Raw genomic sequence first — 24428 nt, 5'->3', positions numbered from 1 at the left:
AGCTTAATGAATTTGAGACTTTTTTCTACAGTATGTATTCAGTGCTATAAAATTCTTTCTCAGTACTGCTTTAGTGTGTCCCACAAATTTTGACTTGTTGTGTTTTCATTTTTATATCCTTGAGACATCCTCTTCAACCTTTAGATTAAATAGGAGTGTGTTGCTTAGTTTCCAAGTTGTAAGGTTTGCTTTATCTTTGTGTGACTGATTTTTAGTTTGACTCCATTGTGGTCAGAGATCCCACTCTGTATAATTCAATTCATTTGAATTTGCTGAGGTCTGTTCGATGGCCCAGACTATATACACTCTATCTTGGTACATGTTTCATGGGGTCTTGAAAAGAAAGTGTATTCTGCTTTCTTTGGTGAAGTGTTATATAAATGTTGATTAGGTCTGCTGGCTGATGGAGATTTTTAGTGCTTGTGTATGTTTGCTGATTCTCTGTTCAGTTCATTTTCAATTATTTAGAGACAGGTGTTGAAGTCTTCAGGTATAATTATGGATTTGTCTGTATCTCCTTTCAATTCAATCAGTTTTTCCTTCACATATTTTGCAGTTCTGTTATTTGGTGCATACACGTTTAACACTGTTATTCAAGCAGTCCTGATTTATCTCGTATCATGGTACAACAAGCTACACTTACAACTGTATTTTTTTTAGTCTTATCATTAATAATATGTAGTACAGTGTGAAATGTGTTAATATCACGGTATCCGTAAATTTGTATGTAATTTTTCCAATCTCCCAAGACAAATAATGATTGCATTTACAAAGATACTGATAATAAAAGACAATAATAATGAAATCGTTTTGTTGTTTGTTAGGTGCCTTCGAGTCGATTCCAACTCATAGTGACCCTATGTACCACAGAACGAAACACTGCCTGGTCCTGCACCATCCTTACAATCATTTTTATGACTGAGCCTATTGTTGAAGCCACTGTGTCAATCCATCTCGTTGAGGGTCTTCCTCTTTTTCGCTGACCCTCTACTTCACCAAGCATCTTGTCCTTCTCCAGGGACTGATCCCTCTTGACAACCTGTCAGAAGTATGTAAGATACAGCCTCTCCATCCTTGCTTCTAAGGAGCATAATAATGAAAACTAAAAAAAAGAGAGAGAGATTTGATTTAAGTCAGAATGGACTCACGAAGGAGTTGTAACCCTGTTTAAATTTGGGACTTCCTGTTCCTTTTTGGTAGATTGACCCTTTTATCATTAAGTGATGTCCTTCTCTGTCTCTTAATTTTTTGTTTGAAGTTTACATTATTTGATACAAATACAGCTGCTCCCCTGTTTTCTTTTGATTAATGTTTGCATGATGTATCTTTTTAAAAATTCTTGTTAATTTCTACCATACTATATAGTAGTATATAGTTATATATATGACAACTCATACAGGCAGTCTCTGGGTTTCAAATGTCTGATTTTAAGACAACTCCTTCTGCCCTTTAATGTTAAGTAAATTTGCCGTCACTTTGGAATGATTGAGCCAACCCTATTCCAACATGTTCTTCATCACAATCACCTTTACATGCTTCATGTGAAGATTTTAAATTATCAAAAATCGTGCACTAAAGAACTGCTAAATAAGAATCGTATACAACTGTTTTGACTTGTTTACAAATTTGAATTAAAGACTTAAATACAGTTTTAGGAATGGCTCTCACTTGTAACCCGGGGACTGCGTATACATGTGTCACATTTTCTAAAGCACATTGCCAATCTCTGTATTTTAACTGATATATTTAGACCATTTATATTCAACGTAATTATTGATTATTTTAGAACTTAAGTCCAGCATTTTATTTTTGTTTGCTTTTTCTTCTCTCTTTTTGGTTTCTCTGTTTTCTTTTTTCCTGTCTTTTTAGGGGTTACTCAAACTTTTTTTCCATTTTAATTTACAAAGTTTTCGAGTGAATCTCTTTGCATAGATTTCTATAGTGGTATGTCTATGTATACGTATATATGTACATAGATATGTACATATGTGCACACACATTTGTAAATCACAGTGTACTGTTATCATCATTCTACCAGTTCAAGTGAAGTGTAGCAATCTTACCTCCCTTTTTTTCCATACTTGTTGTAGCTTTCACGTGCCGATGAATTGATTCTGACTCATAATGGCTCTCCCCCTTGTATAATATTATTGCTTTAACTACTTTCTCTACATACATTAGAATCACATTAGATTGTATTATACTTTTTGCTTCAACCATCAAACATAATACAGGAAACTCAAGAGAAGAAGAAAAGCTTATTGTATTTATTTCTATTTTTGCTTAGCATACTCTTCCTTCCTGATATTCCAAAATTCCATCCTTTATTATTTCCTTCATTTCTGGAAAACAGACTTTAACCATTCTTTTAGGGTAGTTCTTCTGGTGGCAAACTCTCTTAACTTTCCTCTCACTGAGAATGTCTTGATTTCTCCTTCATTCCAAAAGAATTTTTTGTTTTTTCTGGATTGACAATTCTTGTCTTTCAGCACTTGAAAAATGTGCCTCTTCATTCTGGCCTCCATGGTTTCTGATAAGATATCCACTCTCATTCAAATTGTTTTTTTCTCAAAAATGTAAGGTGCCATTTCTTTCACTCCGTTCAAGGTCTCTTTTTGTTTTGCTTTGCTTTTAGAGTTCAGAAGTTTTGATTATGTTTCCAATCACCACCCTCACTGCCATTCAACTGATAGGTGCTTTTCTTCCAAAAACCACATAAAAACCCAAATCTCCAGGTCCAGCAGACTGTAGAGTTTCAGACTTAGGTATTCCAGTGTTTAGAAAAGCACTTCACAAGGCTGTCTCTTAAAAAAAAAAAAAAAAATTAGGGCTGGCAAATTCATCATGTAAACATTCCACGGGGCAAAAAGTAAACAAAGTTTCAATCAGTGTACAAGCAGAACTATACAAACCTCTTTCTGTGCTCAGTGAAAGGCATTACATATTTTCTTGCTCCCCAAATCCAAAATATCCCTGAATCCTGACTTTTTCTTTCTCCTTGCTATATCTGCTTTTTGTAATCCCTATCTTTTTCCTCAGAATTACTGGAAGGTTTGCCTTTCTACCTAAAAACCAAACCCAATCCCGTAGAGTTTCCTAGGAGTGCCAGGCAGATTTGAACTGCCGGCCCTTTGGCTAGCAGCCATAGCACTTAACTACTATGCCACCAGGGTTTCTGTATGTCTGTCTAGAGTGGGACAAAACAGACTGCGGCTAGGGAAAGTGCTACAGTTTCTTTTTCCATTATGATTCTCTTCAGATTCCTGTAGAGCAAAGAGAGGGGAGAGAGGAGTGAGGAAGGAGAACTTCTATCAGAAGTAACTAGGGCAAAATGAAAGGCTCCAACCTAAGAGAAGTTATTAGAGTAAAATAAAGATTGCCTGAACAGGGACTTGACCCCTGGACACTTAGATGAAAACTCCAATGCTATACCAACTGAGTTATACCAACTGAGTTACCCAGGCCCTTTTCTGTGTTTTTTCTTTTCTTTTCATTTTTGTGTGTGTGTGTGTTTGTGTGTGTGTGTGTGTGGTTGTTTTTTTTCCAGAGCCTGTCTTTTTTGGTTAATTTATGGAAGTTCCAATCCACCAGCCACAGCTTGGAAACCCTGTGGGGCCCTTCTACTCTGTCCTTTAGGTTCTCTATGAGTTGCAATTGATGACAACAGGGTTTGCTTTTTTGGTTATATGTGACCAGTTTGTTTCATACTGAGTGTTTTCAAATAGCGTTCCTTGAATTCTCTTCATTGCCAAGAAGATTTTGTTTGAAAGAGATGTTGTCACCTCTCAGATCATTTCCCTTTTTCTCTCTTTGCCTTGTATCGCTTTAGATTTTCAGAACCAGAATGACTTCCCCTAGACAAAGCCCTGCCAAGTTTCTGACCATACTCGTGAAGGACTTCATTACTTGCCAAGTGTTGTGATTTTATCCCAGTTTCTCATTTCCCTACATGCACCTATTTTTCTGGAAGCAACACTCATGCTACTCTTTGCATCCCTCTGCACTGTCTTGTACATCATCCTTGCAGTCTTGGGAAGCAGAGGAGAAAGGAGTTGAAAGAGAGAATTTGAAGATGAAGGGAACATTCCATAAAGCTGGGTAAGCAAGGCAGCCTTAGTTTAATCTTCTACATCTCTCTGTTTGCTTTTCTTCATGAAGCACTTCTCTATCACTTGTGAGCCACTTCTCCTTCTCATTTTTTTCTCCCCCCTCCACGTTTTCCTTCTTCTCTTCCCTCTTTCTGTCTTTATTCACTGTTTGCTGCCCACATCCAAGGAAAAAGGATAATTATCTTGATGAATAAATGTACCTTAGAACATACTACCTAGAATATGATCCAAGACAGTTCGTTCGTTTTCACCTCAACTTGGAGAAAATAATGTACAGGGAATCTGGGAACAAACAAAAGGGAGGAGATTTGGTGAGAAGAGAAGATTAACCTCTCTGGGAAGGAAAGACTAAGCCCGGTCATGGAAAAAGAGTATTCTTTATTTCTGCAAATATCTCGGCAATTCCAAGAATGGAAGACTATGTGAAAATTGAGAGAATTTGTAATTGCTTTTCTTTAGGAATTTATGTATTTCTCATCTCTCCTACCCTATGAATATATAAGGCATTGGTTAGGGATCTGCCAATTGGACCAGTGCTCCAGGGACCAATTTAGAACCCATAGCCCTGGGTGGTGTAGTGGTTAAGTGTTATGGCTGCCAAACAAATGTTTGGCAGTTCAAATCCATCAGGCCTCCTTGGAAACTCTAGGAGGCAGTTCTACTCTGTCCTATAGGGTCGATATGAGTCAGAATCAACGCTCCGGCGGTGGGTTTGGTTTTTGGTTTAACCCTGGACCACCTGCACATCGGATGATTCTTCTACTTGTTGGTAGAAGATCAAGTTGTTAAAGCCTATGTTATGAATGAATTATAATAAAATATTTTCCTGGCATTAAATGCAGGCATTTCCGACAAGGCGTACTATTGTTTAGGCTTCCAGACCTTTCTCCCTCAAGTAATACCACCTTATTTTTAAGACAGGAAAGGTCTGAGTATAGCAACCTATGGCTTTCCCTTTCCTCATGCTGTCATCTGCACGCCTTTATTTCAGAGTTCTGTTCTTGGCTCATGTTTCTCTACCCAAATGCACCATTATTATCAGAGACTAGAGTAGAGTGCCTTTCAAGAAATATGTCATTTCTTATAATCTCACAATTTACTAATTCTAAGTAATTGTGATCTTCGCGGGTTTCAGCTGCTATTTGATTCCTGTTTTGAATGTGGTTGAATTTTCTTCCTTTCGGAAAGTGAAAAGTTTGAAAACAAACCCAATGCTCCCTAACAACATTTTCACTTTTAGGTTTGGACTACTTCTTTAGTGTGTTGCTCCAGTGGCCTGATGGACAATGCCTCTGATTCTGGATCAGAAGACTGAAAGTTTGAGTCCCTTCTTGGTGCCTTGTTTCTGGGTTGGCAAGCAGTAGAAGCCCCTTGAATTGACCCCCAATGGCCAGTGTTTATTTTAGGAAATGTATGTAATTCAGATATATCTATGTATCTTTATCCTTCTCTCCCCTCCCTCTCCTCACACCCACCCATAGCCCTTTGGCTGCATGCATCTCCCTCAGGAATCTGATGTGATATTAAATGACCACCTTATGACTTTATATAAAGTTCTAAAGAGAAAGAACTGGAATTCTGTTGGCATATGTAAGAAAGGTACTTACCAGTACTCTTGTGATTTTAATTCAGCTAGGTGTATGTGTGTGGTGTGGGGTGTTTTCTACAACATGGTGTTTGAAAACCTCCAATGAAAGTCCTTTTATGATTAAGCAGAATAATCCCTCAGCAAACCATGCAGCTCACCTGCTTTTTATAATTCCCAACATTTCCGTTCTTTTCTCCTTTCGAAAACATTTTTCGCGTATTCGTATGGAAATAAACACATTGTTTGATGGATTGCCTTTAAATGTTTCCCCATTTCTACTCCAGAACAAGAAGCCCTTCACACTAATGTGCTCAATAACCCTATTTTTTTTCCCCATTACAGTGTCACTAAAGAACAACACAGAAAAGGAAGAACTGAAAGAGGAGAGAAAGAACAGCCTCGATCATTTCTTTTGGAATTTCCTTAGTTTTCTGAGTAGTGTTTGGAGCGTGGGACAACCTGAGGTTACCAAGCAGAGAAGCTTCTTCCTGTTTTACCTTCCATTCCTGGCACTCCTCCTCTACCAACCCATCCACAGTCTTCAAAAATTGGAAAACACTTTTCAGACGTGGATGGCAAAAGACCTCATAGAATTTCAAATTGTGAGTAGATAATATTGCATGAGATTTGCATTTAGAAACGTAGAAGTCCTGTAAACAGTACTTTAAGGTATAACTAAACTGGCACCCCGCGCCCCCGCTGCACACGGCAGCCGAAATAGCTCAGCTGGGAGAGCGTTAGACTGAAGATCTAAAGGTCCCTGGTTCAAATCCGGGTTTCGGCAGTTCTGTTGACATTTGCATAATTATTAACATCCTTTTTTTTTTTTTTTTTTTATAACAGTTGCATTCCAAGGCTTTAGGATTCTAATAAAACTAACTGTAAATAAAGTTAAGCAAAAACTTGTCCGGAAGGAGGGCGCAGCTCAGTGGTAAACCGCATACTTTGTATGTAAGAGGTTTATGGATCGATCCCCAGCACCTCCAGAGTTTTCCTCTGTTTAAACATTATTTAAAGTCATTCTTTCAGGAAAGAGCCCCCGGGTCGTCCACTAGTTGAGAACTGGGCTACCAACCAAAGGGCCACTGGCAGATTCTAGGAAACACTATGGAGTAGTTTTATCTTGTCCTATACTGTTCCTATGCGTCGGAATCCACTCAACAGCAACAGTTTTATTTAATTTTTCCCCTGAAGGGATACCGATGTAGTTCTCCTAATATTTTCCATATCATTCCTGCACACATACAAAGGAAAAACATAACCCGGTGTATTGCCTTGAGTGCTCTTCCATTCACAGGGTGTGAGCCTCTACATCCCCTAAGGAGACTGTGACAATCCAAGGAAAACTTTAATAAAGAAAAGAAATGAAGAACCGGATCCCAACGGAATCACTTGAAAAACCAGACACAAAAGCCTGCACATTAACAGGTGGGGTTCACCTTGGCTCCCATTTGTACCATCATAAAGACAGAAAGGCAGAAAAAGGGATGGGGGAAGGATCCCGCTGAAAGTTTTCTTTAGTTCACTGTGTTTTCTGGGACAAAGGATGGAGCAAAAGCAGAGAAGCTCCCTTAACGCCCACCGATTTCTCTACCGGTGCTCCGTCTAAAAATGAGAGATGGACGGCTGTAGGCCCTGAGTCTTTTTAGATGAGGGAGCAGCGTGGACTCTGGGCAAGGTAACGAAGACTGTCAGGGAATTAGAAGCTTTCCTAATACGAAAGGAGAAGAAATAACTAGAACTAACACATTCCCAATTGATATTCCATAATATCAATTTTCCTGTATTTCCTTACTCCATTTTCCTCCTTATTTTAAATCTTTAAATAAAACTTTTACTGGAAACCTCAGTTAACATCAAAAAGAGGTAGACCTATGTGAAGAAGCAGGGAAAGATTTTTCTATCAAAACGGAAAATAGATACAGGTAGTTTCCGACTTAGGCCATATTTGAGTTACAATGAACCACACTTACGACCCTCATTTTTTTTTTTTGGCTGTCCATCTTGTCGTTAGTAGTATGTTCTGCATACAATCTTGGTTATGTTATCGTTCTCATGCCAAGCATGCACAATAAATAAAGAACGAATTTTTAAAAATATTGACAAAGAATGCAAAAAAAAAAAACCAATAAGGAAAACTAAAAAAAAAAAAAAAAAGATATTCGAATAACTTGAGAATACACTTGGGACACTGGCCTTAGTGGCGAACTACTACAAATAAAGGGTGAATGGGTCACAGGTATGCTGAGTGCTTCCTCGTTAGAGAACAGCAGCAGACTCTGTTCCTTCACAGTCAATCTTATCACATCTGCTTTGAATGACCAGTAAAGTTCTAGGAATTTCTAGTGCACTGCTGCTAACTTTCTCATGCCTTATGGATTGAAAAATGCCTCTATTTCTGTATGTATTTCTGTTGAGTCAAAGCATCTTTAGAAGACACAGAATTTGATGTTTGCTCCCACCACTGCCTTCTGGGATGTCATTACGTCTCAAGTTTCTTCTCCCTCAAAAATATCCATAGCAGATAGTCAGGAGAGAGACTGGTTGGCTTCCAAGTCTGATTGGCCTCAAGTTGGTCATGTTCCTGGGGTCAATTATTTATTTATTTTAGGAAGGATTTTATCAACAGAGATAATGTGGTCATTTCATGTGTTATCTCCTTTTCCTGTTATCCACTTGTTCTCTCCAGGCACTTTAAGAACGCCATAGGAAAAATTGAAAGGAGAGTTTGGGGAGAGTAATAATGGCTTCATACAATGAACTAGGAAGTATTCCCTCCTCTTCTATTTTCTGGAAATGATTGTGCATAGTTTGTGTTAACTCTTTCAATATTTGTTGGAATATTCTAATTAATCTTTCTGGGCCTGGTGATTCTTCTTTTTGGTGGAGGTGTTTTAAAATTGCTCAATCATATATCCTTAATATAGTGCTATTCAAAATACATATTCATATTGAGTGAGTAGTGGCAGTTTGAGTTTCTTGATCAGTTGGTCCATTTCAATTATGTTGTCAAAATCATCTGTGTAGCATTGATTATACTATTTCCTTACTGTTCTTCCCTTGTCTGTAGTCTATAATGATATCCCCTCTTTCACTCCTGATTCTGACACTTTGTGTTGTCCCCCCCTTTTTTGTTTTCAGTCTTCCTAGAGGTCTGTTAATTTTATTCATCTTTTCAGACAACCTACTTATTGTTTCACTGATTTTCTTTATTTTGTTTACTTTGAATTTAATTTATTTCTGCTCTTATTTTTACTATTTCCTTCGTTCTGCTTGATTTGAGTTTATTTTGCTCTTCTGTACCCCTCTTTTTTTTAATTTTTAGATTCTTCAAGTGAGAGCATATAATTGATATGAGGCTTTTTTCTTTTTTATGCATTTAGTGCTATAAAATTCTTAGTACTGCTTCAGTGTGTCCCACAAATTTTGACATGTTGTGTTTTTATTTTTATATTCTTGAGACTTCCTCTTTGACTTATAGATTGTATAGAAGTGCGTGGCTTAGTTTGCAACTTGGAAAATATGCTTTATGTTTCTGTGACTGATTTTTAGTTTGATTCCATTGTGGTCAGAGAACCCACTCTGTATGATTCAATTCTTTTAAATTCGTTGAGGTTGTTTGATGGCCAGGAGTATATGCTCTATCTTGATACATGTTCCTTGGGGGGTTGAAAGAATGTGCATTCTGCTCTTGTTTGGTGAAGTTTTATATAAATGTTGATTAGGTCTGTTGGGTAATGGAGTTTTTTAGTCCTTGCATATGTTCGTTGATTTTCTGTTTCGTTGCTTTTCAATTATTTAGAGATAGGTGTCGAAGTCTCCAATGATAATTGTGGATTTGCCTCCATCTCCTTTTGATTCAATCAGTTTTTTTTTCCACATAGTTCTCACCTCTGTTATTTGGTGCATATACATTTAACACTGCTATTCAAGTAGTCCCAATTGTCTCATGTTAGTGTCACAAAGAAACACACAACTGTTTTTTACCCCCTATCATTAGTAATACGTAATATAGTGTGTAATTTGTTACTGTCACCATATCTATAAGGTTGTATGTAATTTTTCCAACCTTCCAAGACAAATGACACTTGGATTTATAAAGATACTAATAATAAAAGGCAGTAATAATGAAAACTCAAAAGAAGAAAAGAGGTATTCGACTTACAGCAGAACCGACTTGGGAAGGAATCGTTAGAACGGAACCCTGTTGTAAGTTGGTGACTTCCTGTTCCTTTTGATGGATCGATCCTTTTATCATTAAGTGATATCTGTCTCTGTCCTTATTCACTTTTTTTCTGAAGCTTTCATTATTTGATGTAAATATAGCCAATTGAGTTTTCTTTTCATTAATGTTTGCATGATATATCTTTTCAAAAATTCTCTTAGATTTCTACCTGACCATATAGTTACATATATGAAATGAGTTCCTTGTAGACAACTTATACAGGCAGTTCCTACGTTACAAAAGTCTGACTTCAAGACAACTGCTTTTGCCATTTAATGGTAGGTAAATTTTCCCTAACTTTGAAATAATTGAGCCAACCCTACTCCACCAAATTGTTCATCACAACCACCTTTACATGCTGCATGACAGCTTTTAAATCATTGAAAAGGCTTCCAGCCTTTCTTGCAGTAAAGGAAGGCTAAATAAGAAATATATGTGCTTGCTCTGACCTTTCCACAAATTAAAAAAAAAAAAAAAATTATTGTGCTTTAAATGAAAGCTTACAAATCAAGTCAGTCTCTCATACAAAAATATATACATCTTGCTATATACTCCTAGTCGCTCTCCCCTAATGAGACAGCACACTTCTTCTCTCTACCCTGCATTTCCGTGTCTATTCAGCCAGCTTCTGTCGCCCTCTGCCTTCTCATCTTCCCTCCAGACAGGAGCTGCCCACATAGTCTCATGTGTCTACTTGATCCAAGAAGCTCACTCCTCACCAGGATCATTTTCTATCTTATACTCCAGTCCAATCCCTGTCTGAAAAGTTGACTTTGGGAATGGTTCTTGTGTTGGGATAACAGAAGGACCGTGACCCCCGGGATCCTTCTAGTCTCCGTCAGACCATTAAGTCTGGTCTTTTTAGGAGAATTTGAGGTCTGCATCCCACTTCTCTCCTGCTCCTTCAGGGATTCTCTGTTGTTTTCCTTGTCAGGAAAGTCATCGGTTGTGGCCGGGCACCATCTAGTTCTTCTGGTCTCAGGCTGATGTTTATCTACAGATCTGAATTAAAGAATTAAACACAGAGTTAGGAATGGCTACTATTTCTTTTTCAATTCTGCTTTTCTTCAGATTCCTGTAGAGCAAAGAGTGAAAAGAGAGGAGTGAAGAAACAGAGCTTCTAAGAGGAGTACTTAGGGTAAAATGAAGGGCTTCTATGTAAGAAAAATAATGAAGAGTAAATAAAATCCCCTGAAAAGGGACTTGAATCCTGGACCCTGAGAATAAAAGTCTGATGCTGTACCTACTGAGCTCGCAGACCAGCTTATGTATGTTTTCTTGAGCATAACTTTTAGGTTTCTATACTGCAGTTGCAACCCCCTAGCAACTCTTTGGTTCCCCTCTAGGGTCCGATCTTCTCTGTCCTACAGGTTCTCTATGAGTCAGAATCCACTTGATAGCAACAGGTTTGGTTTTTGGTTATATGTGGCTAATTGGTTTCATACTTCATGTGTTCAGATAGTTTTCTTGAATTCTCTTTGTTGCCAAGAATACTTTGTTTGAAAGAGGTGCTGTCTTCAGTTGGATCATTTCCCTTCCTTCTCTCTTTCCTTGTATCTCCTTAGATTTAAACAACCAGAGAGGCGACCCATACAGAAAGCACTGCTGGGTTTCTGACCATAAAGCTAGAAGTGAAGGACTTCATTACTTGCCAAATGTGGTGATTTGTCCCTTTGCTTCTTATTCCCCACCCACACTTATTTTTCTGGAAGCAACACGAATGCTACTCTTCTTCATATCCCTCTGCATTGTCTTGCACATTTTTCTTGCAGCCTTGGGAAACAGGAGAAAAGAGTTGGAGAGAATTTGAAGACCTATGAACATATACTGTAATGATGGGGATGTAAAGGAGCCTGGGTTTAATCTTCTAAATCTCTGTGCTTACCTTTCTTAATGATGCAATTTGTCTACCAATGTGAGCCACTCCTCACTTTGTTCCTCCTCTTCCTCTTCCTTTTCTTTCTTCTCTTCCTTCTTCCTGTCTTTATTCACTGTTTGCTGCCACACCCAAAGGAAGAGGAGAATCATCCTGATGAATTAATGTACATTAGGACATACCATCTCGAGTATGATCCAAGATAGTTCATGAGTCTTGATCTAAAACTTGAGAAAATACTGTACAGGGAATCTGGGAACAAATGGGGAAGTTTTGGTGTGAAGGAGACTAACCTCTATGAGGAGGAAAGACAGAGTATGTCTTCTGGGAAAAGAGTGTTGTTTATTTCTCAAGAAAACTCTGTGCTTCCAAGAAACCAAGGCTATGTGAAAACTGAGATAATTTGCAATTGCTGTACTTTAGGAATTTGTGGATTTCTTCTCTCCTACCCTGTGAATATATAAGGCATAGTTGGGAGTGGGTCACACAAAATTGCTTGGAGTCATTTGTGAATCAATAGAAAAAGAGCTAACTTTTAAGCAAAATAGTAAGAGTTAGCATTTCAATAAGAGAAGTGCCCTTCCAAGGTATTTTGGTTCTCCTCTCCTCACATGAAGTAGTTTGGAAGTCACCAAATTGCACATCGGACCACTGGAAAACTCACCAAGGGAGGTTTGGGACCCACTACCTTGTTCCACCTCCGTATCAGATGATAGAGGATCAAGTTGTTAAAATCTATGCTATGAATGAATTCTGATAAAATATTTTGCTGGTGTTAAAAATAGGCACTTCTGACAAGAGGAGCTCTTGTTTGAGATTCCAGACCTTTCTCCTTGGAGGAATGCCATCTTATCTTTGAGACAGGAAAGGCCTGAACATACCAACCTCTGGAACTCCCTCTCCTCATGCTGTCATCTGCACATCTTTATTGAAGAGTTTACTTCTTGACTTGTATTTCTCCATCCAAAAGCATCATTATCATCTGTGACTTAGAGAAGAGCGCCATCGAAGAAATACGTCACTTCTGATCATAGCACGGTTTATTAATTCTATGTAATTGTTTTCAATGGTTTCAGTTGTTAGTTGATTCCTTTTTGAATGGTGTTAAATTTTCTTCCAATTTCAAAGTTAAACATTTGAAAATGGAAACCGAAGACTATGGAAATTTGAAGCCTTCCTAAAACAAAAGTACAAGAAATGGGCAGAATCAACACATTCCCAATTGATAATCCATAATATCAATTTTCTTGTATTTCCTCCTTATTTTAAGTCTTTAATAGAACATCCACTGGAAACCTCTGTTAACATCAAAAGGAGGTAGATCGATGTGAATAAGCAGGGAAAGGTTTTTCTCTCAAAATGGAATACAGATCCAAGTATTACGACTTAGGCCAAATTTAAGTTACAGTGAACCACACTTACCATCACCCTTTTTTCTACATCTGATCGTTAGTAATATGTCCTACACCTAATGTTGCTTATGTTATCATTGTCATGCTAACTCTGCAAAATAAATAAAGATAGAATTCTTTAAAATATTAGCAATAAATTGCAACAGTAATATAAACTAAAAAAAAAAAAAACAGAGATATTCAAATTAAGAATCGACTTGAGACACCATCATTAGTGGGGGATTACTACAAACAAAAGGTGACTAGGTCATAGGTGGTGGCGTAGAGGTTAAGAGCTACATCTGCCAACCAAAATAATAGCAGTTAGAGTCCACCAGCGCTCCTTGGAAACACTACAGGGCAGTTCTGCTCTGTCCTACAGGATCCTTATAGGTAGGAATCAAATCCATGGCAGCGAATTTTTGTTTTTGTATTTTTGGGGATCACAGGTATGCTGTATGCTTCCTTTATAAAGAAGATAGGCAGCCTCTCTTCCTTCACAGTCAATCTGATCACATCTGCTTTGTATGACCAAGAAACTTTTAGGAATTTCTGGTCCGCTGGTTGTACCTTTTGAAGATTTCTAATGCTTAATGGTTTCAATACTACCTCTAACACTGTATTTCCTTGAATCAAAGGTCTTTGGAAGACAGAAAGAGATGTTTGTTCCCAGCCCTCCAGTCTGACCCTTTATCAAGCTGGGATGCCTTTACTTCTCGATTTTCTTCTCCAACACAAAAATACACAGGAGGTACTCAAGTGAGAGTGTCTGGCTTGTAATTTTAACTGGCCACATGTTGGTTGTGTTTCTGAGGTCAAATATTTATCCTTTAGGATGTATTTTATGGACAGAGACAATGTGGTCATTCCATGTATTTGCTCTTTTTTTTTTTTTCTGTTATCCACATGTTCTCTCTAGACCCTTTAAGCAAACACGAGTATGTTTCCCACAGTCAATATTGCCCAGGGGAGCAAGGTGTGGGGAGAAGTTAGGGTGCTGTGAGCAGAATTACAAATTCAAGGCCTAACCCTAGATCCACTGAATCCATGGTTCAAGCCCTCCAAGTGATACAGATGCCAAAACTTCAGAAGCACTGCTGTGTACATTTGAGAAGGAAATGCTAAGGGCCAGGTGTGTGCTGAGGAGAAAGACTGGCTCCTGGGGTTTGCTGTCCATTCCCAAGTGGTTGCTCTATTTGCCTTACATGAAGATTTTCTCATCTTTTCAAGACCCCAAATAGATTAGGTGACTTTGGAGTTCACAGAAAACATCCCTTGTTTTTTCTGGATGAATTCACAATGGAAGCAAAGTGATGCTCTCTAGTCAAAAAAACCTGAAGTCCAGTCAAGATATTTGGGTGTCTGTTATACATTGAGTTGTGTCCCACCAAACAAGTGTGGTAAATCCTAACCTCTATGCCTGTGGTTACAATCACATTTTGAAATGGGTAGACTTGGTTATGTTCACGAGGCAGGATTAGTGTTGGGTATATCTGGAGTCAACCATTTAGAAGATATAAACGGAGCAATTAAGCAAGCAGAGATGGCATAAGATAGATGCCATGCCATATGGAGATCTCCAAGGAACCAGGGAACAAAAGCTGAAGAGAAAAGGAACTTCCCCCAGAGCTGACACAGAGAGGAAGCCATCCTCTAGAGCTAGTGTCCTGAACTCAAACTTATAAAAAAAAAAAAAAAATACTTATAGCCTCTGTTAATTAATAGTGTTCACTTGTGGTATTTCTCTTATAGCAGCACTAGATAAGTTAAGACAGAGTAGTGGTCCTCAATTCAAAATCCAAGCTAAAAAGACTGCAAGTTCCAAAACAGAGACTGTAATCTTTATCTCTGTCCTCACAGAAAGACTTGGCAGTCTGGACCCTGCTGCCTCTCCAGGTGCCACATTGTGATTAGGCCAATCTTCTGGTCTAGGACCAAGTTGTTAAACCTATAACATAAGAGAATTGCAACTATTCTTGGCATTAGGCTGGCTTGTGATCTGAAAGAGGTTGCTTTGTGGCTAACAGGCCATTCCTCTTCCTCCTTGGAGGAAACTGTGCCACTACACACTTTCTTCTTTGTGCCCCCATATGCATTCTTGTTTCCTAAGCCACTGCTTTCTTTCTCTTGGACTCTTGTAAGGGACTTCAGTTGTATGGCAACCTTGGCTTTCCGGATTCTTCACTCTTCCAAGAACCAGATGTAAGCAGTATAGAAGTCCACTGCAAAAGTATGGGTGAGCTTTGTCCTAGCACAGAAACACCACAAAATTTAGTAAAGCAAAAATAAAGTTTTATTTGGCATGTATGCAAAGACACAGAAGTAGGAAATGGACAAATATGCTGCTAGAGCCATGTCTATCCAAGTCAAAGGAATATTATAGAATAGTCAGAAATAAAAAAAACAGACATGCATGCTGCCACAGCCATATCTGTTTGAGTCCAGGGAATGTTCCACAATGAACGGTATATATTAACATTAGAAAATGGGCAAAACCAAAAATTCACCCACACTTGGAAATGATTCAGCCAACCCTACTCCAACAAATTCTTCAGGACAATCCCTTTTACATGCTGCATGCGCAGCTTTTAAATCACTGAAAAGACTTCCAGCATTTTTTGACTTAAAGGAAGGCTCAATAAGAACCATATGCACCTGTTTTGACTTATTTACAAATTCAACTTAAAGACACTGTTAGGAAGAGATCTGTTTCATAATCCTGGGGACAGCCTATGGCCATATGTTACAATCCACTTGCCAATTTCTGTACTTTAATTGGTATAATTAGAGCATTTACATTCAATGCAATTGTTGATTATTCCAGAGCTTAGGTTTGGCATTTTATTTTTTGGGTTCTATTTGTATGTTCTCTCTCTTTATTTCTTTTTTTACTGTCTTTTTATGGATTACTTGAACTTTTTAAAAATTCATGTTAATTTATAGGGTTTTTGAGTGTATCTCTTTGCATAGATTTTTTTAGTGGTAAAAGAGTATATATATATGTATGTAAGTAGGTATGTATATATAAATCACAGTGTGTCATCATATTACCAGTTCAAATTAAGTGTAGCAACTTGCTTAGGCTGCCTTCTCTAGAGAAGCAAGACCAGTCAAGCATATAAAAATATATATGGAGAGAGGTAGTTACATCAAGGAAATGGCTCCTGTGGTTGTAGAGGCTGGAATGTCCAAAGGCTATGGGTTAGGGTAGAGACTTCTTCTGATTCACATAGCCATGGGCTGGTACAGCCAAGATTGGTAGGCCAGACAGCAGGGCTCTTGCTCACAGGCTTTGAAGACTGACAAATCCCAAGACCAGTAGGCAAGATGGCAGGTAAGCTGCTAGCTCAAGTCCGAAGAACCAGAAGTCAGACGAACAGAAGCCAGCTGCAGGATCCAGAGCAAGCTAAAGCTTAAGATCCTTGCCAAAGAGTCCACCTATACTGGATGCAGGCCACATCCCCAAGGAAATCCTTCTCATCTGATTGTCTACTCATGGCAGATCCCATCATGGAGGTGATCACATATCAAATCTCATCATGGAAGTGATCACATCATCATACAACTGCCAAACTACAAGGAAGCTGCCAAACCACTGAGAATCATGGACCAGCTAAGCTGACACACAACCTTGATAATCACACAACCTTACTTCCCTTTCTTGGGGGAGGGAGTTTAATCTTCTGCATGTCTATGCTTGCTCTTCTCAATGTTGCAACTTGCCTACCATGAGTGAGTGACCCCTCCTTCTTTTCATTTTGTTTCTAATCTCCCTCTTCTTCCTTCTGCTTCTCTTCCTTTTTTTATCCCTTATTCACTGTTTGCTGCTCACATCCAAAGGAATAGGATAATTATCTTGATGACATTTGCACATTAGCATATCCATCCATAATATGATCTAAGAATGTTTGTGACTTTGACCTAAACCTGGAAAAATACTGTACAGGTAATCCAGGAACAAAAGGGAAGTTTTGGGATGAAGGAAGAACTAAGCTGTCTAGGGAGGAAGGATGGCATGGGAGATGGGATAAAACTATTGTTTATTTCTCCCAAATAATTCCTCACTTCCAAGAAGCCAAGAGTATGTGAAAACAGAGAGGATATGTAATTGCTTTACTTTAGCAATTTGTGGATTTCTCATCTCTCGTCCTTTACAAATATGTAATGCAGAGTTGGTGGTGGGTCCCACAAAATCACCTTGGATTGATTTGTCTGTCAATCCACAAGGAAGTTAGAGAAAAATTCTAAGGAAAATACCTAGGAGGTTAGCATTTCAATGACATAACCGTCCCTCCAAACTTTTTTGGCTCTCTTCTCCCAACTTGAAGTAGCTTGGAAATCTCCAAACTGCACCTCAGACATCAGGACCACTCTCACAGGGAGGTTTGGGACCCACAACCGTGACCCACCTGCACATCAGGTGATTCTTCTACTTGTTGGTAGAGGATCAAGTTGTAAAAACCTACATAATGAATGGATTCTAATAAAATATTTTCCTGAAGTTAAAAGCTGGCATTTCTGACAAGGAGACCTCCTGTTTGAGCTTGCAAACTCTATGGGCCAGCACAATCTTATCTTTGAGACAGAAAAGATCTGATCATACCAGCCTATGGCACTCCCTCTCATGCTGGCATCTGTGCTCCTTTATTGCAGAGTTCAGTTATTGGCTCTTATTTTTCGACCCAAGTGCACCATTATTGTCACTGAATTAGACCCGTGAGCCCTCGAAGAAATACGTCACTTCCGTTTATCTCACAATCTCAGTTAACTAATTCTAAGTAATTATATTCAGAGCTTTCAGGTGATATTTGATTTCCTTTTTGAATGGTGTTAAATTTTCTTCCAATTACAAAGTTAAAAATTTGAAAACTGAATGCTCCGTAGCAACTTTTTCACTTTGAGGTTTGGGCTACTTCTTTAGTGTATTGGTCACATGGCCTGATGGATAGGCCTCTGATTCCAGATCAGAAGATAGAAGTTTCTAGTCCATACTTGTTCCCTTGTTTATTGTTGGGCAAGAAGTGGAAGCTTCTTGAATGGACATCCAGTGGTTGGCTCTAGTGTTCTTGCTGGAGGGGAAGGGTGGAGTTTGGGTTGTGTCTCCTGTCACAGATCAATAAACAAACCAAAAACTCAAAACAAACCCATTGCCATTGAGGTTTAGTCAATACCATAAAGAGTAAACCTGTTGGGGTCCACTGCATTCCCACTCATAGTGATCCTACAGGGCAGAGTAGAACTGCCCCATAAGGTTTCTAAGGTTGTAAATCTTTATGGAAGCCAACTATCCATCTTTTTCCCTCAGGATGGCTCTCGGGTTCCACCACAAACCACTTTACCATTGTACCACCAAGGCTCCACAAAGATGAACAGTTAACATTAAAGAGTTTCAAAAGCCAAATATGGGCCAAGTCTCAAGAAGACAATGAGCAAACTTATGTACCCACTAATTGCCATTATACTAGATTTGGTCAATAATTTGCATTAGGTCACTGGCAACAAACCACTAAATGTACTATATAAAGAGTTGGTATCGACATTATAGTGACCCTGGTTTTCCTGGCTCACAGACTTGCTTTAGGAATGGGAGATGGAGGCCAAGAAAAAGATGTGACAAATAAAATAGCCCACTGTAAATGATGGAATAAGCTTCTCTGGAGAATGCTCGGTTTCAAAGGTCTTCTAAGGAAAAGTTAGAAATACGTGTGTGTGTGATGGTGATGTGGTTATTAAGCCTGAACCTGCTCTTGAAATCTGGACCCTCACTCAGAGTCTGTTGTACATCCATTGAGTTATCCTAGCTCAGGGATTCAACTTTTCCTGACAACTACTGTCAAATACTCCATGGTGAAAACCGTGGTGGCTTAGTGGTTAAGAGCTTTGGCCAACAGTTCGAATCCATCAGGCGCTTCTTGGAAGCTCTGTGTGGCAGTTCTACTTTGTCCTATATGGTGGCTATGAGTTGGAATCGACTCAAGGGCAACAGGTTTGGTTTTTTTGGTTTTATTCTCTAGCCATTCTTTGTGTTATTTACTTTGTAAGCAAAACCACTAATATTTGATAAAGTCAAGGCAAAATCTTCAGGCAGGTCCCCCTTCTACATTCAGCATTGTTCCCTACCACCAGCAATGAAATTTCTTTCGGTTCTCTCAGAAGTCACCAAGATCTGGGCTTCTGCAGTACAAAGAAAAACACCTCATGTGTGCCCTTCAAAGTGTGCTGTTTATCCTGGGACCACAAGACCAGCTCTGAACTCTCATATCCAGAGTTTCAGATGAAAGGAGCTGGAGTTTTCTGCAGAATAAATGATCTCAGCCCACTTTCCTTAGAGAGAGCCTTCTTATTACTTGTGAACTTAAAGGAAGCACAAGAGAGATGGAGAGCTCAGAAATATTCCACCTCCTCAATGATCCGGAATCCTTTGCATCCACACAGATACAAGGTCCAAGACCTCTTCCACACACTTCTCTTCTTTTTTCTTATCTGTGCAGCAGCCATCTATGTTCCTTCCCAGCATCTGCAGCCTCCCTTTCTTTATCAGTAGACACATCACACTGCCCCTTCTACCCATTTTTCCCCTCCCACTTTCTTTGTGTTTACTGTCCCTCTTCTGGGGTGACGTTTCCCTAGGTTCCTTATTCCCCATTCAGATTTCTAGGCCAGTGGTTCCCAAACCTATCTGATGGTATGAATTACCTGGTGACAATTCTAAACTATATAAATTTATGCTCCACCTTATTTCAATCCAATCAGGAACTGGTAAGTGGACCTAGGGATCCATATTTTTATAACATTCTCAGGCTTTTATTCCCAAGCTTTGGTGCCACTGAAATCCACACTATAGCACATATGATCCTTATGTCTTTGTGTTAGAGGCTCATTCGGGTTTATTATATTACCTTTTAATATCTTTCTGCCCCTGAAGACCAGTAGTCCAAATTCAGGGTGTCAAAAACTCATTGCCATCAAGTGGATTCTGACTCATAGTTGACTCATAATGACCCTATAGGACAGAGCAGAACTGCCCCATAGGGCTTTCAAGGCTGTAATCTTTACAGGGGGAACCCTGATGGTGTCTAAGAGGTTGGGTGCTTGTTGGAACCCGCCAGCAGCTCAGCTAGAGAAAGTTGCAGCAGTTTGCTTCCTTAAATACTTCCAGCCTTGGAAACCCTGTGGGGCAGTTCTACTCTATCTTATAGGGTTACTGGGAGTCAGAATCCCCTTGATCCAATGGGGGGTTTAATCTTTATGGCAGCAGAGTGCCACATCTTTCTCCCCACAGTGGCTGGTGGGTTCCAACCACCAATCTTCTGGTTAGCTGCTGAGTGCTTAACCACTGTGACAGCAGGGCTATATTTTCATAGAGGCTTTAGGGGAAGATCCTTTTTCATTTCTTCCAGGTTCTTGTAAACACAGGTGTACCTTGTTTTATACCTATAGCATAACTCTGTGGCAGTCTTTTCTCTGTCTGTGTCTCTGTCTTTTCCCCTCTTTTGTAAGGATACCACTCAGATAGGATTAGGGCCCACACTAATCCAATATGATGTCACATCAAGTTAGCTGATCACATCTTCAAAGAACCTATTTCCAAACAAGATCACATTCACAGATACTGGGAGTTAGGGCTTCAACTTATCTTTTTGGGGGGAACACAACTGAATCCATAACACAGCTGTATGTATATACCAGAGATTATTGAAACAGTTCCCGATGAACGAACCTGTGGTTTATTTTTTGACTTTTTCTATTATAAAATTTAAAAAGATTAGGCATGATCATATTTCATCTTGTATTTTTACCCATGTGTATTTTGAATTGATTGCTAACAAAAGGCTTGCTGGTTGGGAGAATAAATGCAAATAATATTTTTCTAGCTACAGCTGTGTAAGTTTTGAATCTGTGCATATCACGTAATAGAAGCTCAGTGAACGTATGTTGGAGAAAAAGAACTGGCATAATTTAATGCAAACACATGAAAAGTTACTTAGGGTTTATCACTTTTCTTTTGGGAGTGACAATTCTGCAGTCACAAGTGGTTTTGATCAATAGAATCAGAACTTATAGTACAGTAAGTGAGGCAGAGAATTTAGGGGTGGGGAGTTAGAGAGGAGATTGGTTTTCCACGGAGAGGAAAAAATCAAGGTCCTACTAGGACTGGAACCCAGGATCTGTTATTTACAAGTGAAGACTTTGAACCAATAAGCCATAGTGATTGTACAAAGGCGTGGCTTAGTACTGTTTTTCTCCTGTCTGATTAGACGAAATATTCTTGCTACAAAATCTACATGATCCAGACCAGTTTACTGTGAGAATGCGAACAAACAAACACAAGAAGACATTTTGCTTACTCACATGTGCTGTAGAACTAATAAAGCAGGAAAAGTTTCGGGCTGCTTGAGCGTCAGTGCCAATAATGCAATTAGTCCAAGGATAACCACCAGCAAAAGCAGAGGCAGCCCAATGCTTCAAAATGGGATATAGGTTTCAAGAAACCAACTTTGCTGTTTTTCGCCTCATCTTTTGTAATTTAGACTCTTCATTAGGATGCCCTAAGTGAGGGTCTCTAACTGAAGGAATTCCACTGAGACTCAGACTGCCAAGTGATCATCACTTGCACTCACAGGAAGCAGTGATTTGGAGGGGAGGGAATGGAGGAGAAGAAAAGGCTGAGAGGGTTGAATTCAGGTACTGAATCTCCCTCAAAACCCTAGCTCCCCTAAAATCCCACAGGGGCAAAATCCAGCGCTATAATGACTCTAATCAGAAATCCAGAAGTGCAGAGCCTCTTGGGGGAAGGGAAGGGGAAGTGAGGCCTGCTGGCCACACGGGGTTCCTGGATCCAGGTACAGTCCTCCTAAAGTGAAGAGCCCTATGGCTCCTGCGAAACCCCACAATGCCTTCTACTCACCTAAGCCTGGTTTGAGGCACATTAGGTCACCCACTCTTCTGGTCTCAATCCCGCACTTGAACCCTGTGGTGATCGCCCCACCTACCCTAGTTGCATGCCCCATCCTCTCAACGCTCAGAGGGCTGGGTCGGGTAGCTGTGAACCTGCCCGCAGCTCTGCCCCACAGAGAAGGTCCCGCGTGGGATTGTACAAGGGCCAGGGAATTCGAAGTGAGGCTACAGGGGCCCCGGGCCCCTAGGACTCGCGGGTACTGAAATGCCTGAGGGGATGAGTAAGGGAGGTCGACAGGTGAGGCGAGTTCCAGCGACCTCGCCCTAGACTCGTTGGGGGTGTGAGAACTGGCAGAATGCATCCTCTCAGCGCCTGGGGAAGATGCCAAGGCACGAGTCAATTGCAAACTGACGTCTGCTCTGAGATCTGGGAAATAAGACCGTCCACACATGCAGCAAAAACAGGAAGATCTGTTGCCACAATAAGGAAACTCTCTCACAAATGCGTACCTTTACACACTCGTACACAACCATGACTGGATGTCCATGTGGGCGAGACGGGAGCTCCTCTGTTCTCTGGTTACCGACACAGAGAATAAAATCCCGCTGCCCACCCCCAACCCCCAGGCACAGCTGACAAGAAGCTTCACCTCCGCCTGGTCACAGTCCCATCTGTGCGTACGCAGTGAGTTTTAATAATTTTCTGAAGATGAATCTTTTTTTCTCTCCTGGAATTTGATGGATTTTTTTTTTTTTTTTAATTCGTCTGTCTTCACGCTTAATGATATCTGGGTATTATAAGCACACAGCAAAGGAGGAAAACTCAAGTGTCCAGTGTCCTGGCTTGAACCGAATATCAAACTCTTCGCCGCTGAAAAAAGTGTGAAAGTCTTATCCTTCACTCTCCCTCAACCTTCCCAATCCCCCAGTTTCTCCTTGCACAGCAAACATAGTCTCTCCGGGATATTATTTCCTCCATTTTTTACACAAATAAGGAAATTGCAAGGCATTGTGGGGCATTTTCACTTGAGGTATGGTGGAGTGATTTCCAAATCAATACAGAAAGAGCTTCTTTCTTGCTTGACAGCATAGAATTCGTTTTACGGATGTTTCACAATATATATCTTGCCCATACAAACAAGCCCCAGTAAATAATATTCCTTATCTGACGTGGCAAGTGGGTGTGAGTACTTTCTATTCAAGGAATTGCTGAAGCAGTCTATGTGATAGTGCGATGGTAATTCTCTTGGATCTTGCCTAATATACATTCCCACCAGCATGCAACAATGCCACAATGGTTTCCCACACTACTGCAACCACTTTGTATTAATATATTAATAACAATAATAGCAACCATTTTGTATTCTGTTGGATTGATTCTGGCTCATGGTGACCCCATGTGTTACAGGGTAGAACTGCTCCACAGGGTTTTCTTGGCTTTAACATTCACAGAGGCAGGTTGTCAGTCCTTTCTTGCCTTTCTTTTCTGTGAGACTCTATGGGTCCAAACCAGTAACCATTAGGTTAGCCCATAAAGATTTATCCTTTGGACACGAAATACCGTTCTTAGATATAAAGAATAGTCAGAAATGACAAGAGTCTCATTTTCTTTAATAGACCACAATCGATCTTAACCTACTATTAGGGAGATAGTTACTTTGCTTATGTTCTCCAAAGGCGCCCTAGTTGAGAGCTCACTTATATTCTCCAAGAGCGCCCTAGTTGAGAGCTTGGCTGCCAACCAAAAGTTCAAACCCTTGGATTTTTTATCGTCCAGTTAGAGGACTCGATCACAACGGGCTAAGTTTCTGGAAATTTCGTCCTCAGATAGATTCAATTTACAATAGAGTTGGCATCGGTGGGATTCCAACTGAATGGCCCCACAGAGACTGGAGCCTTAATGCCCAGGATGTTTCGATCATATTTACCAAGACACAAGATTGTTATCCACCACCTTATTCTTTTCCTAGAATATTTCTACATGGTACTTGCCCAAAACATCGACAAATGATAACTAAATCTTATTGGAAATTTAGTACCTGCCATGTATTGTCCTTACTTTTACTGTCATTCAGTCCTCTAAATTGCCGCAGTGATAGGTGCTTTTTACTATGATTTCCATTTTCCTGATGAAGAATATGAGGAACAGAGATGTTAAGTAACTTGCTGAATGTCTCCCAGCAGTAAGTGATGTTTAAAGCGGTAGTGGGAGACTTCACTTTCTTGTATATTTAGTCAGTATGGGTTAAAATCCTGAAGTGATTTTGGTCAAGGCTATGTGACAAACTGAAAGCAACAGCAAACTGTTGCTTTAATGTTCATGGAGTTAGATTGCCAGGCC

The 24428-nt window shown here is 39.6% G+C and overlaps 1 non-coding gene across 1 annotated transcript; it reads left to right on the top strand.

The window, feature by feature from the left end:
• Positions 1-6408: 6408 nt before the first annotated feature.
• TRNAF-GAA (transfer RNA phenylalanine (anticodon GAA)) lies at positions 6409-6481 on the top strand. Its single transcript has one exon. It is a non-coding gene; the product is annotated as a tRNA-Phe (tRNA).
• The last annotated feature ends 17947 nt before the right edge of the window (positions 6482-24428 follow it).

This window comes from Loxodonta africana, chromosome 1, assembly GCF_030014295.1.
Source record: "Loxodonta africana isolate mLoxAfr1 chromosome 1, mLoxAfr1.hap2, whole genome shotgun sequence".
Taxonomy (NCBI): Eukaryota; Metazoa; Chordata; class Mammalia; order Proboscidea; family Elephantidae; genus Loxodonta; species Loxodonta africana.
This window is presented reverse-complemented; position numbering and strand designations above follow the sequence as displayed.